Source organism: Monodelphis domestica, chromosome 7 (genome assembly GCF_027887165.1).
Source record: "Monodelphis domestica isolate mMonDom1 chromosome 7, mMonDom1.pri, whole genome shotgun sequence".
NCBI classification, from domain to species: Eukaryota; Metazoa; Chordata; class Mammalia; order Didelphimorphia; family Didelphidae; genus Monodelphis; species Monodelphis domestica.
In genome coordinates, this window is record NC_077233.1 from 203,320,112 (window position 1) to 203,333,744 (window position 13,633).

The window sequence follows — 13,633 nt, forward strand, 5'->3', positions numbered from 1 at the left end:
AAACAGTAGGTTCTTGTTCCAAAGCTGGGATCTTTGGGTTTATTGTATACTATCTTGTTGAGGGCCTTTACATTGTCTATCCCATTGATTCTCCCTTCTGTCTCTCAGCCAGTGCCATATTGTTTTCATTACCACTGCTTTATAGTACGTTTTAAGATCTGGTACTGCTAGGCCTGCATCCTTCACATTTTCTTCATTAGTTCTTCCAAATGAATTTTATTATTTTTTCTAGTTCAATAAAAAAGCTTTTCATAGAATGACAGCATGATTAAGGAAATTAATTTGGATGGGATTTTCATTTTTATTATGTTAGCTCATCTTAGCAAGGAGCAACTACTGATTTTTTCAATTATTAAGATCTACTTTTAATAGTGTGGAAAGTGTTTTATAATTGTGTTCATATAGTTCCTGTGTTTGGCTTGACAAATAAATTCCTAAATATTTTCTATTATCAGGAGTGACTTTAAATGGAGTTTCTCGGACTTCCAGGTTAACATGGCTGCAATCTAGATGCGAATCACTTCCTTTCCCCGACACTGAACAAAATAGACTACCTCAAAAGAGCATAAAAATCACCTTTGGAAGAATGGACAGACTCTCCAGTACCCAAAGAAACGAAGGTATGTGGGGTTTGAACATTTTCACACTATAAGAAGGAGGAAAAGCTTGCACAAAAATGTGAACTGAGCCACCCTTCCACCTCCCACCCCCCTCTAACAAACCAGAGTAAGGTATCAGAGTGCTCACTGGGACAGAGAGTTAGTGAGGAGTGTCTCTGTCTGTGGGGGGAGGGGGGTCCTTGGCATCTAAAGACTGTAAGGAAATGACCTCTCAGGGCAGTTTCATGGGAGAATCCTGCACTGAACACAGTGGCAGCCTTGATGAACACAGGGGCGGCTGCACTGAGCACAGGGGAGGCCACGAAGAAAACAGGAGAGGTTGCGCTGAACACAGGACAGGTTGCACTGAGTACAGGGGCCTGCACTCTAAGAAACCTCGGAGGCTGGGAAGAACTAGTCTGAGGCAACCTAAATTCACAAAAAACCCGCCCATATCACCCAGACCCCAGAACAAAAAGGAAAGAGTAATAAAACCATCAAACGGATGGCTCACATGGTCCAAAATCAAGCCTCCAGGAAGAAAGGAGAAAAGGTGACTATTGAAAACTTTTATGGTGGGAGTACCCAAGGAAAAGAAGAGAAAGCGGGTGAAACCCAAACAAAATCAAAACATGCCTCCCAAAATTGAAATTATCCACAAGCTCTGGAAGAACTCAAATTGGAGCTTACCCAAAAGATGGAAACTTCTGGAAAGAAAAAAGGGAGAAAGAGATCAGTAGTCTTGATAGACAAGACTTCACAATTGGAGAAAGAGCTGGAAGCAACTAATAGAAGGGCAGACAAAGCTGAAAAGGAAAACCAGTCCCTAACGATCAGAATTAAGCAACTGGAAGACAGTTAGCTTGCAAAACAGCAAGAATTAATAAAGCAAACACAAAAAAATTAATGACTTAGAAGAAAACAAAATATCTCACTGAAAAGGTCACAGACCAGGATAACAGAGGAAGAAGAGACAACATGAGAATTATTGGCTGCCCAAAAAACCAGAGATAAACAAAAACCTAGATGCTATACAACAGGAGATTATAGAAGAAAATTGCCCAAATGTTCTGGAGCAAGGGGGCAAAATAGAAATAGAAAGGGTTCATAGAACACCCTCTATACTAAATCCCCAAAAGACAACCCCCAGGAATGTAATTGCCAAATTCAAGAGCTTCCAAAAAAAGGAGAAAATCCTACAAGAAGCCAAGAAGAGGAGCTTCAGATATAGGGGGGGGGGGGCTCCCATAAGGATCAAACATGACTTAGCGGCTAACACACTAAGAGACGGCAAAGCATGGAACACCATATTTAGGAAGGAAGGAGAGCTGGGTCTCCAACCAAGAATTAACTACCCAGAAAAACTGACTATATACTTCCAGGGGAAAGTATGGGCATTCAACAAAATAGAAGATTTCCAAGCATTTCCTAAGAAAAGACCAGAACTTAGTGGAAAATTTGATATCCAATCACAGAAAGCAAGAGAAACATGAAAAGGTAAATATGAAAGAAAGGGAAAAGGAGATAAATCTTATCTTTTTTCTTTAAGTCAAACTCTCTTCTATAAGGACTAAATTTACATCAAATTATGTATATGTATATTAATATGTGGGGAAAATGTATTGTGTAACTCTCAAAAATTGTATGCATCATAAGAGTAATTAGAAGAAACATGCATAGGGAAAGATTGGGGCATCAAGAAGATTTGGTGAAAGGGGGGCAAAGAAAGGAAAAGGGAGGGGGGAAGCATCAATAATACTAAGATTTACTTCAAGAAATGGGGAGGACTAAATAGAATAATCTTTCCCATACAAAGATACACATGGGAAGGGGAGGGGAAGATCTCTCATATGAGAAGGAGAGGAAGAGAGCATAAAGTGGAAATACTTAAACCTTACTCTCAGTGAAATCAACTCTGAGCAGAAAGAACATCTAGATCCAGTGGGATCCTGAATTCTATCTTATCCAACAGGGTAAGAAAGAAAGGGAAATTAAGGAGGGGTAGTGGGGAGGGGAGGGGAAGGGAAAATAAAAAGGGAGGGGCTAGAAAGGGAAGCATATCAAGGGAGGGGACTAGGGGGACTGACATAAAGTAAATCACTGGTTCAAAAGGATATAGCTAAGAAGAAAGGTCAGAACTAGGGGAAGATATCAAAATGCCAGGGAATCCACAAGTGACAATCATAACTTGGAATGTGAATGGGATGAACTCACCCATAAAACGTAGCCAAATAGCAGATTGGAACACAAAACCCTACCATATTTTGTCTTCAAGAAAAACATATGAGGCAGGTTGATACTCACAAGGTTAGAATTAAAGGATGGAGTAAGACCTTTTGTGTCTCAACTGATAGAAAGAAGGCAGGACTTGCAATCATATTTGACAAAGCCTAAGCAAAAATAGACCTTATCAAAAGGGATAGGGAAGGTAAATATATTCTGTTAAAAGGAAATATAGACAATGAGGAAGTATCACTAATCAACATGTATGCACCAAATGGTATAGCATCCAAATTTCTAATGGAGAAACTAGGAGAATTGAAGGAGGAAATAGGCAATAAAACCATATTAGTGGGAGACTTGAACCAACCACTATCAAATTTAGATAAATCAAACCAAAAATTAAACAAGAAAGAGGTAAAAGAGGTGAATGAAATCTTAGAAAAATTAGAGTTAATAGTCATATGGAGAAAAATAAATAAATGGAGTTCTCTTTCTAGATTTTGATAGTGAGTTGTGTTGGAAATAGAAATGCTGATGATTTGTGTGGGTTTATTTTGTATCCTGTAACTTTGCTAAATTTGTTGATTATTTCCATTAGCTTTTTAGTTGATTCTCTAGGATTCTTAAAGTAGACCATCATATATACAAAGAGTGATAGTTTGGTCTCCTCGTTACTTATTTTAATACTTCAATTTATTTTTATTCTCTAATTTCTACTGCTAGTGTTTCTAGTACAATGTTAAATAATAGAGGTGATAATGGACATCCTTGTTTCTCTTCTTATCTTATTGGGAAGGTTTCTAATTTACCCCCTTAACAGATGATACTTGCTGATGGTATTAGATATATACTGTTTATTATTTTGAAGAAGGGCCCACCTATTCCTATACTTTCTAGTGTTTTCAAAAGAAATGGGTGTTGTATTTTGTCAAAGGTTTTTTCTATATCTATTGAGATCATGATGTAATCTCTTGATTTGGTTATTGATATGGTCAATTATGTGTATGGTTTTCCTAATATTAAAGCATCTTTGCATTCCTGGTATAAATCCCATCTGATCATAGTGAATAGTTCTTGTGATCACTTGCTGGAGTCTTTTTGCTAGGGTTCTATTTAAGATTTCTGCATTTATGTTCATTAAGGAGATTGGTCCATAGTTTTCTTTCTCTGTTTTTGGTTTGCCTAGCTTTGGAATCATTAGTACCCTATTTGTGTCATAAAAGGAATTTGGTAAAACTCCTTGTTTGCTTATTTTGTCAAATAGTCTGTGTAGTATTGGTATTAGTTGTTCTTTAAATGTTTGATAGGATTCACTTGTGAATTCATCTGACCCTAGTGATTTTTTCTTAGGGAGTTTTGTGATGGCTAGTTCAATTTCTTTTTCTTTTATGGGATTATTTAAGTTTTCTAGTTCTTCTTCTGTTAATCTAGGCAATTTATATTTCTATAAATAATCATCCATATCCCCTGGATTGACCTATAATTGGGAAAAATAGTTCTTAATAATTACCTTAATTTTCTCATCATTGGAGGTGAGGTCATCTTTTTCAACTTTGATATAATTAATTTTATTTTCTCATTTACTTTTTATTAGATTAACCAGTACTTTATCTATTTTATTTTTTTCAATGTACCAGCTCTTGTCTTATTTATTATTCAATAGTTCTTTTACTTTTAATTTTATTAATTTCTACTTTGATTTTTAGAATTTCCAATTTAGTTTTTATCTGGGGATTTTTAATGTGTTTTCCTTCTCAATTTTTTTTTATTTGCATGCCCAATTCATTGACATTTTCCCCCTCTGCTTTGTTAATATAAGCACCAAGGGGCATAAATTTTCCCCTGAGTACTGCTTTGGATGAATCCCATAGATTTTGAGATGTCTCCTCATTGTCATTCTCTTCAATGAAATTATTAATTGATTATATGATTTGTTCTTTAATCAACCAATTTTGGAGGATCATATTATTTAATTTTGAATTAATTTTTATTTGCTTCTTTGTGTGCCCTAATTATAATTTTTATTGCATTATGATCTAAAAAGGTTGCATTCATTATTTCTGGTTTTTTTGCATTTGTTTGCAACATTTTTATGCCCTAGTCCTGTGGCACTTAAAAGAGTGGGAGCCCTAAACTGTAATAATTAAAATGGTTGAGGTTGTATACTGTAGTGAGTAAAATAGTGGAAGATATAAATTGTAATAGATATAAGAGTGGGTGAGTAAATTGTGACCTCAGAAAATATGTTTTCACCACAGAGTCTTGTTTAAAATCAAATATAAGGTGGTCGCCAGGGAAATATTCCCAATTATGAATATACTCAAGTCAACTGGGTTTTATAGAGACTTTAATTAATAATACAATGAGGACTTAAAGAAAGAGAGAAAGAGAGAAAAAGGGGAATAATGAGAAAAGGATAGACCGGCCCAGGGTAGCCCTGGCCAACCCAGGCCTAAGTCCTAAAAGAAAAGATCAGTCAGTCAGTTATCACTCACCATAAGATCTGTTCAAGCAAGGATTCTGGGGGACAGAGTCTCCCCAGAGGGAGTTCCAGCCAGAGTCAGCCTCCCTTGAGAGACCACCTTAGAGATTGTCCTTCAAGAGATTCTTCTCAATAGACCCTCCTTAGAGTCTGTCTCTCAAGAACCTTTTTTTCAAGAAATCATTCAAAAGATCTCCCCTTCTTAAGAGATTCCTTTTTCTTATATAGGGGGTTTTCTCCTATGTCACCTCCCCTAAGTTCTTCCATCTACCAATCACAGTAGACGCTTTTCAAAGGACAGCCCATTCTGAATTCACAGCTGAGTCTACTAATCCCTTTAGTAAGTTTGAACCAGAAAAAACTTCTGAATGAATTTTCACCTCTTTGCTCCTTGTAAATTCACAAGTTGCCTGACCTTTATAGGTACTTAGCACCCCTTTGTATTAATTCTAAAAATAGGCATGACTTAAAGAACTTTTTGCCTCATTATAAGTATGGGTTTAAGTACTTTCATTGTTTAGCAAGGAGTTTTCTCCCCTAAAGCAGTCTTAAGTATGGGTGGAGTAGAGGTCTTCCCATTTCTAATCTAAGTAGAGTTCTCACTGTCCAAATGCTGAATGTTCCCAGTAGGGAATTGTTCCAATGGAGAATTCACCAATGGGGAAATTTTTAACATTCACAATTCTGAGAAATTTCAAAATTCACAGTACATGATCAGTCTATGTGAATGTACCATGTGCTGCTGAAAAGAGCATGTATTCCTTTTTCCTCATATTTATTTTTCTCCATACGTCTATTAAGTCTAAATTTTTCTAAGATTTCATTCACATCTCTTACTTCATTCTTATTTATTTTCTGGTTTGATTCATCTAGATGTGACTAAGACATGTTCAGGTCCTCCACTAGTAGAATTTTACTATCTATTACCTCCTTAATCTCCATTAGTTTCTCCTTTAAAAATCTGGATGGTGTACCAATTGGTGCATACATGGTGAGTACTACGTTTTCTTCATTGTCTATACTGTCTTTTATAAAGATATAATTACCTTCCCCATCTCTTTTAATCAGATCTATTATTACTTTGGCTTTGTCAAATATCATGATTGTGACTCCTGCCTTCTTTTTCTCAGTGTGATGCCCAATAAAATTTGCTCCAGCCTCTTACCTTTACCCTATGTGTGTTTACCTGCCTCATGTGTGTTTCTGGTAGACAACATATAGTAGGTTTTGGGTTTCTAAACCACTCTGCTATCAGTTTTCTGCTTTATGTTTTATGGGTGAGTTCATCCCATTCATATTCAGATTTGTGATTGCCATCTGTTCCCTATAATTTTGAATTCCTCCTCTATTCTTGCCCTTTATGCTTTCACTATTTCCTTCTATACCAGTGTAATGCTTTTAATCAGTCCACCAATTCCCCACACTTATTTTACTTTCCTTCCCACTCCTTCCCTCCTTATTCCCCTCTGATTTTTCTTTAAGGTCTATTAAATACCCCCCCCCTTTCATCCCTTTTGATACTCCCTGACTCTGTCCACCCTGCTTCATTTTCTCCTCTCAAGTTTCCTGTGGGTTAAGACAGAATTATTTATCTCAGTGTATCTAGCTGCTCATTCCTCTCAGAATTGATTCTACTGAGAGTAAGGTTTAAGTATTACCTATGACCACTCTTTCCCTCTCCTTATAATAGTACTCTTCCCATCCCTCTCCCATGCACTACTTTCTGTGATATAAATCATCACATTTTTCTTCTTCCTTCAAGTTTCTCTTGAGGTCATCTATTCTCACCCCCCTCTCTTTTTTACATAGCATCTTAAACTACTTAGTACCCCAATCTCTGCCTTTGAATAATTCTTCTATCTAATGATAGTGAAAATGTTTTTTGAGAGTTACAAATATCATTTTTCCACATAGGAATATAAACAATTTCACCTTACTGAAACCTTTTTTAAAAAAGAATGTTTCCCCCTCTTTCTTGTTTACCTTTTCATGTTTCTCTTGAATTTTGGATTGGACACCAGGTCCATCACCTTCTCAATGAGATATTTCATGTTTCCTTCTTTTTGCCATTCTTTTGACTTTGCTTTATTAATTCTTGCTGTCTTGTGAGATCATTAGCTTCTACTTGCCCAGTTCTAGTCTTTAAAGGCTACTTTTCAGCTATAATCATTTTGTTTTCCTTTTTTGCTTTGGTTTATGGTGCTGTTCATAGCTTCCAGCAAATCAGTTCTGGTCTCCAATTTGCTTATTGTTTCATTTGATTTCTGGGCTTCTTTTTCCAAGTAGGAGAATCTGTCTTTTAAACTGTTATTTTTCTTTTTTAACTATTTCCCACTTTTCTTGCCAAGTTTCTTCTATATTTCTCTCTTGGTTTATGATCTCAAATCTAAGCTCCTCAAGAGCTTGTGTCCAATATCCATTTTGGGGGGTGGGGAAGGTTTGGATGTGTGTTTGCTTGTTTATCATCCTCTGCTGTCTCCTGTTTAGTCTGGAGTTTTTCCCCATAAAAATTATCATGGGTCAAGTTTTTTTTTTCTTATTTTTTGGTAGTTATAAATTGTAGCTCTTGGGTGTTGCTTGCCATTGCTGTATTCATTTTTTCTTCCCTTTCTAGCCAGAAGTCTGAGTGAGGACAGCAAGCAGCTCTCTGTGAATCAAGTCGCAGGGTAATTTTTTTCTTCCCCTGATGCTATTTTTTACATTCTCCTTGGAGTCTGCTGTGGGCAGTCCCTCTCTGCCCTATCTCTGAGCCCATGTTCCACATTCCTCAACCTTAGGTCCCAAGTATTGCTGCCCTCAAGGGTAAATCTGTGGTGCCCTCAACCAGACCTGAAGAAACTAGAGATTGCCCACGCACTCACTCTGACTCTGGCTCAGTAAGTGGTTTGGGGGAGAGATGATCAGCTTGTGCTTTGTTGGGGGTAATTTTACCCCCTTATAGCATGGAAATACCCAACTTCTAACTACCTTCAAGACTGCACCCTATAGTAGAGCTTCTTTACTTGTCTGTTTTTTATTTTTGTCCCTTTGAGTTGCTTTATATAGACAGATTGTGAGGAGGAGAATTCCCTTGCTTCTACTCTGTGGCCATCTTAGCCCAGAAGTCCTATTTATTTATATATATTCTGATGAGTCAATTAGAAAGGGGATAGTGACTTTTATAAAGTTACATATGGCCATATTGTAGGAAAATCTCCAAGAAAATTTTTAGCTTTTACATATAAATTCTGAAAGAATTTAAAGGTAACATTGTGAACTTGTGATCAAAAACACATAAATTGCCATAAACAAGTTCATGCACATTACAAAATGAGAAGTTTTGGGGAAATTTGGGAGCAAAAATGATGGTGGAGCTATTATATGTTTAATTTTTTAAAATGATTTTGACATAATTGTCTTCCAAACTAACATTTACAACCTAAAAAAGAACTTGAGAATCACTATAGATAATTCCTTGAAAACAATATTTCAATGTGCACTTGCAATCAAAAATGACCATGTAAAATAATGAACAAGTAGCCTGATAATGAAACAAAAAACAATATTTAATATGATATAGAATAAAAGGACAATGCAGTATCTTCATCTGTAATACTGTGAAAAATTTGAATTAACATTCCTGAAAAAATGTCTACTAAAATTTCAAAAATTTCCAGAATTATAAAATAGTAATCTTAATGATTTTAGAACCTATAACTTGTTTTTGAAAACATCCCCAGAAAACATATACTATTAATCAATACCTGGCCTTTATCTGTATGTTAACCTTACAAAAAAAGAAAAATGAACTGAAATACAACACATGATAAATCTGCCAAAAACCTACAGAAATAATTTTGAAAAAAGTAAACATTTACTAGACAGTAGTCTAGACCAAAATAACACATAACCATAATTGCATTTGTTCCATGTTGTAACAAGGGAATCACTTTAAAAGACTGATATATATTAATTTAAGGTCGCCAAGGAATTCAGCTATGTAATTCCTAAATGAAAAACTCAAGTCAGCCGTCAGCCTTTTTTGGAGTTTAATTACAATAGGAGTAAGAAAGGAATTAGAGATAGAGAGAGAGAAAAAAGGAGAGAAGGGAATAGGGCTTAAATACCCCTTCTGTTTAGGCTGGGCCAAAAGGCCCAAGCCCTTAGATAGCTGGGGCAAAGAAAAGAGATCAGTCCCTATTACTCACGTGTCCAAAATGGAGAAACAGTCTCAGAGGCCCCCACCTTCAGCTTCCTTCAGAGCAAGCCTTCTCAGAGACACAGGAACCACACCGACCAACTCTCCCCCCTTCCCCAGTCTTCTAGCCCCCTATCTTTAAGGAAACCCTCCAAGTTGCCTCCCCTCAGTCCTCACATCTACCAATCCCTGTTCATCAATTTCCCTGTCAATGGAGGCTCTAGCTTAACCCAGGACCGCCCAGAGGTCTCTGGCTTTTGCACATGTCTGTTGAAGGTCATATTTTCAAATGATTAAATCTTTGCTCCTTTGCTACAGCCCTTTCTAAATCCTGTTAACCTGAGTAGGGTAGAGATTGGAATAATTAAATTTTGATCTAGGCTGCAGCCCTTACTCAATCCTGTTAGGACTGAATAGGGTGGAGATTGATTCCAAGTATCTCCATTGTATCAATTCTAAAATCAATCGAGACTCAAAGAAATTCCTGTTCTATGCTTAAGCATAGGTCAAAGTCCTTTCCATTGTTCAGCAAAGGGTTTCTGTCCTAACATAATCTTAAGTAGGGAAGAGAAGGAACCTCCCATGCCAATGGGGTTCCCATTCCAATAGACTATCAGTAAGAAATTTTCCAAGTATGAAATATCCCAATGGTGAAATTTCCAACATTTATAAGTCTAAGGAAATTTGAGGTTTACAATGTAATTAAAATATATTTGTTTAATGTAACAAAAATCATTCTCATGATATAGTCTATGAAATAACAAAGATACAAAAATGAAATAAAGATGGATGTCATGGGAAACATGTACATGAACTCAGCTACCAATTATGTCAGCAAAGAAAAATGGAATAAATTACTGTGTACTACGAATTTCTGGAATTCTTTATGTAAGTAATGTAGTGTAATTTAGAATGTTGCCAAGAAAAACTACAGAAATTTTCAACCTAAATTATCAATACCAATTATGCAATAAAATGTTAGAAATGGTGCAAAAAATGGCATAGAAATTTATTACCTTCTAAATTCTTAGTAAGATATATCCAACTACCTAGAATTATTTATTGAAATCTTATAGTGATCATAGATGACTACCTGGAGAAAAGAACCAATAAAATGTATTAGAGATAAAGCAATATCATAGATAAAACATTTATATATTTATACAAGAAAAATGTTTAATAAATGTAATTCTTCCTTTCTTTTTTTAATTTAACAGGAGATCTAGCAGTCTTCTTACCATGAAGTGTATAGGGATTAACCAGTCCACAGTGACAGAAATTAGAAACCATAGAGACCAGAAGGAGAAACCTGAGACAGGAAGTGATGTGAGGAAAGGGTATAAAGGGGGTCAGTGACTGACAGGTCTGGAAGTAGCAGGGAAGTTTTCTTCTTCCTCTTCCTCTTCCTCTTCTTCCTCTTCCTCTTCTTCCTCTTCCTCTTCCTCTTCTTCTTCTTCTTCTTCTTCTTCTTCTTCTTCTTCTTCTTCTTCTTCTTCTTCTTCTTCTTCTTCTTCTTCTTCTTCTTCTTCTTCTTCTTCTTCTTCTTCTTCTTCTTCTTCTTCTTCTTCTTCTTCTTCTTCTTCTTCTTCTTCTTCTTCTTCTTCTTCTTCTTCTTCTTCTTCTTCTTCTTTCTTCTTCTTCTTCTTCTTCTTCTTCTTCTTCTTCTTCTTCTTCTTCTTCTTCTTCTTCTTCTTCTCTTCTTCTTCCTCTTCTTTTTCTTCCTCTTCCTCTTCTTCCTCTTCCTCTTCTTCCTCTTCTCTTCTTCCTCTTCCTCTTCTTCTTCCTCTTCTTCTTCTTCTTCTTCTTCTTCTTCTTCTTCTTCTTCTTCTTCTTCTTCTTCTTCTTCTTCTTCTTCTTCTTCTTCTTCTTCTTCTTCTTCTTCTTCTTCTTCTTCTTCTTCTTCTTCTTCTTCTTCTTCTTCTTCTTCTTCTTCTTCTACTTCTTCTTCTTCTTCTTCTTCTTCTTCTTCTTCCTCTTCCTTCTATTTCCTCCCCAATCCCTTGCCACATATCTTAGGAAATCCCCTGCCATCTGTACCCTTCACAATGGCTTTTCTCTCCAGATAAAAATTAACTTTTTTAAAGCATTCTGAATGGTATTTGCTATAAATGAGTGATTGCACATTGAGGAAGAACAAAAGAGAACCACTAAATAAATAAACCAAGATTTAACTATGATCATTATTTAATATTAAAATTCTCTCTGTCTATGTCTTTGTCTTTCTCTGTTGGTCACTTTGACTCTTACCTGTTTCTCTCTTTTCTCAAAGGGCTTCATATAGAGAAAGAAATATTGATGTCTTTATAAAAAATCACTTCCTTCACTTTCTAATATATCCTACACCACCCAATGATATATCCTTCCCATTATTTTAAGAGAGGAAAAATAGACCAGTACAATTATCCAACACATGAATCATGTCTTCTGTGAAATATTTCATACCTCTTTTATTCCACCATGACAAAGAAGAGAGGAAGATGTACTTTCTCTTCTAATCTCCATGGCCAGAGTTGATCATTATATTTATACAATGTTCATTTTACAATTTTTAAAACCTTTCCATTACATTGTAGTTAGTTTGTATGATGTTTTCTGGTTCTGCTTGCTTGACTCTGCATCAATTTATATGTCTTCCTATGCTTCTCTGCATTTTTCCATATATATATATATATATGCAACTAAGACCTCTCTTAACCTGCCTTCAGACTGCCTCTTTAGATTTATCTTTCATTATTCTCAGAGTACTCCCTATTGTGTTACCTTGCCTTTTCTGATACTATCAACAATACATAAACTTATTTTCACTCATATTTCTACTTGATGAAATCTATTTTCTTTAGCTCTTTTGTGCTACCTTTCAGTTCTAAGATCAAATTGTGACCTAAGGCATAGATCCTGATAACCTACCTTTATGAGATGCCTTTCCAACTGTGTGCCATAATCAGAGCAAAATATCTTTAATCCATTTTTGAGCATGGATGTCTTTGATGAGTTCCTATAGCATTTGGGGGCTTATTACAGTAAACATATTGGCATTTATAAATAGAAACATCTGATGTAATTTAATATATATGTGTACATACAAATATATTATATATAAAATCTCAAACATTTACCTATCTATTCACATATGTACATAATGTATATGTGTGTATTCAGATGGGTACATTTACTTATGCATATAAATGCAAATGAATTTTATTTGTTCTTAGAGACTCTATTGGCAGTCCTACTCATACTCAATCAACTAACATTAAAACTTCATCTTTTGGCATTGTTAAATGTTTCTGCAAGTTGATTCATGGTTTTGAGGATTTTAAATGAAGTTTTATGTATTGAGAGATAATTAGACATTAAAGTTAATAGGCACAAAGAATAATGTTTAGTTGACATTGAAAGCTGAAGACATAATATTTAGTATTAACACACCTTAAAATAGGACTATCTTAAGAATAATTTTGTTCTATTCTATCACATTGAGTGAACAGCAATAGGGAGTGATTTCATGTAAATTCCATCTTTAGTCATTCATTCTGGGCAGAATTACTTAGCCAAAATTTTAAAATATCTATGTAAGTGAGTAGACTTATTGTATAATATGGAACATTCTAATTTTGCCTTTATCTATGTATGCCAGAGGCAAAAAGGAAAAAGAATTTTGCCGCAAATATCATACATAGTTCATAAAATGAATTTATGTCTATGTTAAAGTATAAAACTTACTTTTGAACAATGCAATAATTAACTTCTAAATATATATTATTTAGGCTAACAATACTATGAACTAATATTTCTGTTGTGTTTTTAAATTTGTCAAATTTCTCACAATAATCTCATGAAATTGTTGCTACAGCTATGATTATCTCCCCTTTGGATATTAGGACACTGAGGATTTGGGAGGTAAATAACTATTGCATGTTCATACAACTATTGTATCAGAGTTGTGACTAAAAACCATTGATCTTGTTACTTTACAATAACCCCTAGCAGAGGGTTGCCCAAATTAATATATTAGAAATATGTTCTTATTATTCCAATTCTGTTACAAGGAAATTAACTTTTACAATTGAATTCTCTTGAAACTTCTCAAACTTCAACAGATAAACTAGATCTTATATTGTCAAAAAGCAAACCAAAATGGTGGAATCCCTT